A 4,706-nucleotide genomic window follows, 5' to 3' on the forward strand; every position below is an offset into this window, starting at 1 on the left:
TGACAAGAACGTGCTAGTCATTGCGGACAGTTGATAACACGTCTATGCTTTGGATACACTTATTTTTAACCCTTGTTTATAATTGCTGATGCCAGTAACAACACTAGCATTTAACGAACACATTGGAGATCTCTGTAGTGTTGGCAAGAATTGACTATTGTCATTAATCCTCGCCATGCCTCGTGAGGGATGCAAGTTGTCCCCATTTCACAGATGGGAAAGCTAAGGTACAAAGGGCAAATGGCTTAAGACATACAACGGGGAGGGAAGGGTGACCGTGGCAAAACTAGGATTAGAAACCAGGCATCCCACTTACTTGCTTTTGTCTCTTGACTAGCGGTTTTCAAACTTTTTTTTCTCATGACCCAGTTGAAAAAAAATGTTGATGACGCAACTCAACATAATTTGACTGGAGTGTGGGCTCCGGGGTGGGGCTGAGGAGGAGCTTTGGGCTGTAGGAGGGGGCTCCGACTTTGGGGGTGTCAGGGCTGGGGTAGGGGCTTACCTCGGGCGGCTCCCAGTCAGAAGTGCACTGGTGGCTGGGGGGCTAAGGCAGTTTCCTGCCTCTCCTGGCACCACAGACTGTGCTGCGCCCCAGAAGTAGCCAGAAGCAGGTTCCCAGCCAATGGGAGTGCCCAGGATGGGGTCAGTTTACAGATCCCTGTGTGCCCCCTAGGAGCTGGGCCTTCTGCCGACCGCTTCTGGGGCGCAGCGCAGTCTGTGGTGCAGGACAGGCAGGGAGCTGCCTTCGCTCCCCCACTCACCCCGCTCACCTGATCCCCCTGCAGCAACGAGCCCCAGTGCCCGACATTCCACCCCCCAGCACTGAGTAACAACCCGCAGCTGGAAACCCGCTGCCCTAGACTGCGCCACCTGCCAAAGCAAAGGCGTTAAGGAACGTTATCCCCCCCGCCCCAGAAACACCGGACCAGTCCCCAGTTAACCAGCACGGAACCGTACTTGCCTACCGTAACCTCCCGCGTGCTTGTCACCCCTCCAGGGCCGGTCGGATCTTGTGGCTCCTTCGGCAGGAGCCGCGTCGCGATTACTCCCCACCGGCGCCTTTTCTCTCCGGCCGTTCAGAGAAGCTTGTTCCTCGCCTCTCCAGGCTGATTGGCCCCAGCAAACCCATTCCCAGAGGGGCTGGGAGGAAGGCCCCTGCAAAGCTCCCCCCTCCTCCCCCGGTTTTCTCTGCTCTCGCTGCCCCCCCGGGGCCTGGCCCCCAGCTGCCGAGCCACCCTGCCGCCAATCTGCGGGCACCCAGCCACCTGGGCTGGAAAGCTGAAAGGGAAGGCAAACTTGACAAGTGAAAGCCAAGTCCCGCCCCCGGCCCCTCCTGTGTGGGCGCGGGAGAGGCAGAGCAGCAGGTCCCAGGGCTCACACCTTTGTCTGGTGGGGGGGGGGCTGAAGGGACAGCACAAAGCAAGGCTGCTGGGGGCTAAGGAGACAACAAACAGCAACCCAGCGGCCTGAGGGCAGAGCTCAGCTTGCAAGTGTGGCCGCCTGCCAAGGCTTTTCTCCTTCCCCACCCACAGAGGCTGGCCAGGCCTGGGGTGATGAGGGCCCGTCCCCCCATGCTGCCCCGGGGCGGACATCAATGGAAGACTCTACTCAAGGGAGGTATCAAGGGGTCAGAGTCAGACTGCATCGAGGGGTGTCCGGCAGAGGGTCAGTCCCGGGTTAAACTCCTCCCAGGTTGTGTGGGCTCTTCCCCCCAGCCCCACCCCAAAGCTCAAACCCCCAGCCCTGAGCCCCCCCTCCTGCATGCCAAATCCCAGCCCTGAGCCCCCTCCTGCACGCCAACCCCAAACCCAGAGCCTAGACCCCCCCCCCGCATGCCAGCCCTCAGCCCTAAGCCCCTCTCCTGAACACCAAGCACCTCACCTGAGCCCCACCCCACCCCACCTGCACCTCCAGCTGGAGCCCTTGCACCCCAACCCTCTGTTCCAGACCTGAGCACCTCAACCCCAGTCCCATCCTAGAGCCCGCACTGCCAGCCGGAGTCCTCCCACTCCTGCTCCCCAGCCCTCTTCCCCCCCTCCCACACTCAAAACCTCTTGATCCTACACCTGCCACATGGATTTTGTTAGGTGCCCCCATACGAAGGTGATGTGACACCCCCTCCGTGTCACCCCCCCGTGTCACACACCCCCTCCGTGTCACACATCCCCTCCACACTGGTGCACATAAGCACATTACTCCACTCACAGGTGGGAAAACATAGAGGGAGCACTGATCCAGGGTCCACTACTAGTCAATATTTTCATGAACGAGTTGGATACTGGCATGCAGAATCTGCAGTTCAAATCGGCAGACGACATCAAGCTGGGAGGGATTGCAAGCACTTTGGGGGGCTTGATTGGAATTCAAAAGGACCTTGACAAATCCTCCATTTGTCTGAATTCAACAAGATGAAACTCAACAAAATACCAAGTGCTATACTTAGGACTCCTGTCCACTACAGCTGGGATCGACGTTGTGTCAATTGATCCACTGGAGATGGATTTAGTGGGTCTAGTGAAGACCCGCTAAATCAACAGACAATCATTCTCCTATTGACTCCCATACTCCACCAGAATGAGATGAGTAAGGGGAATCTACGAGATAGTTTCTCCCATCAACCCGGCATGGTGTGGACCAGGCAATAAGTAGGTCTACATCGAGCTTCTTTACTGCGCAAAAAGAAATGGCAAAAAATATGCTAATGAGATCACAACTTATGCTAATGAGTGACTCATTAGCATATTTATGCCGGAAGATCTCACAGTGAAGATGAAGCCTAGAGGACTTCAGGGTAATGGAGGATGCAGGTGCTGTGAGGAAGTGGCTGTAAAAAAATCATGGCCCCCTCTCAAGAGGAATTTGCCCAAGCACCAGGTGGGACGAGCCACACTCCCGCAGAGATCCTCGTGGTGAGTCCCCATCTCAAGTCAAGTCTCTTCTCTGGATGGGCCTTGCCTCCCACACGAGCACTTTCCTTGGTGACAGGAATGAGCGGGTTGGTCCCGCCACCCCGGTGAGTTGGCACTGCCGCACCTTGTAATGTCTGATGTGCAACTCCGATCCCCAGCCCCCGGAGAAACGGGGGGCGTAGGACTCTTCGCTTTTACGGCGAGTGAGCCAGTCGGTTTTCTACCCAAACGACTACCGAGAAAAAGCTTAGACACGTGAAGTGAGTGCGCCTAAAGATGCAGAAGTTAGAAGGCAAAGAGACTCCCCGGTTGGGTTATTCCTGATTCTTAAGCCAACAGCGTGACTTGGGGGATTGGGCCCTGACTTTGGGGCGCTCGCCGCTGGCAGGGCTCAGCTTTCGGGGGTCAGACTTTTAAAACCTTCCCTGCATTTCGGAGGGAAGGAGGGGAACGGGCCTTGTTCGGCAAACAGCAGATGGCGCCCTCGGCCTGAGCAAGGAAGGCGGGAGAGCCGGGTAGGGCCTGATGACTTCACCACGAGAGCCAGGTGGTCGGCTCTGGACTGTCCGGTCCCAGGGGGAAGAGCCTGTCACCAGGAGCGCTTGACTCTCCCCCTTAGTGACACGCTCCCTCCCTCCGCACATCACTCTGGCCCGTTTTACTGCGACGCTGTGAAACGAGCACTCGGGAAAGGCCTGTTGGCATCCCAGGGAGCAGGCGTGGGGAGCAGGGAGCAGGCGTGGGGAGCAGGGAGCAGGCGTGGGGAGCAGGGAGCAGGCAGGGGGAGAGAGGCTCCCTCGGCTGAGCGAGTGGTCCCAGAATCCAGAAGGCGAGTACATGGGGATGGGGGCGTCATGTCACAGGGTTAAACAGGCAATGCCAGGGAGACACTGAGTCGAGCCCCCTGGAAAACGCCCGTTGCCCTGACAAGGAGATGGGGAAGTCAGTGGGGACCGGCCGCCCAGAGGAACTCTGCCCAGGTGCATGCACGGAGGAAGGGGCAGGAAAAGTGAAAGACCCTCCTCCTGGACGAAAGGGTGGCCATGTCGGCTAGTGCCAGGAGAGAACAGGGAACAGAGCTCTCTCGTTAGCCACAGGCCATGCCGAATGGGCAGCAATAGTACGGCCTTTGCGCTGCCCCCGGAGCGTGTGTCCCCTCGGTGCTGGAGAGACAGGGCTGGCCTTACCATGAGGCAAACTGAGGCAGCCGCCTCAGGTGCCAGACTCTGGGAAGGGCACCACTAGGACCCAGAGTGCAGAAAATTGTGTCTGCTGCTGGTGCCTGTGTATTCTCTCTGCTCTAGATGCAGAGATGGGGGAGTGCTGTGCTGGAGGAAGGAGGGCACAAGAGACATCACAGGCAGGCAGGAGAAAAGGGGCCATGGGGGCATCATTTGACCTCCCTGCCTCAGGTGCCAAAATGTTATGGGCCGGCCCTGTGGAGAGAGGGCGGGTCACCTCTGCCTGTCCTTTGAGACTGTCCCCAAGGGGGCCCATTGATTGTGACTGGTCTGCAAGGAGGACTCCCATCCCTGAGGCATTGGATTGAGATGCTGCCATTCATTTCACAGCACTTAGGGTAGTTCGGACCAGAGGGGCATTGTATCTGCCCCGCACTGGCCTAACAAGCATCACAGGCAGCTTAGGAAGGAGTGGAGAGGGGAGCCAACAGCTGTGGCACATCTCTGCCAATTAGGGCCCAGCTGCAGGCTGTATAAATAAGTGCTCCTAAAGGGGCAGAAACAGGCTTGTGTTTGCTCCAGCTAGAGAGTTGCAGGGTCCTGGCTACTAGGG

This window comes from Pelodiscus sinensis, chromosome 23, assembly GCF_052426305.1.
Source record: "Pelodiscus sinensis isolate ZL-2025 chromosome 23, ASM5242630v1, whole genome shotgun sequence".
Taxonomy (NCBI): domain Eukaryota; kingdom Metazoa; phylum Chordata; order Testudines; family Trionychidae; genus Pelodiscus; species Pelodiscus sinensis.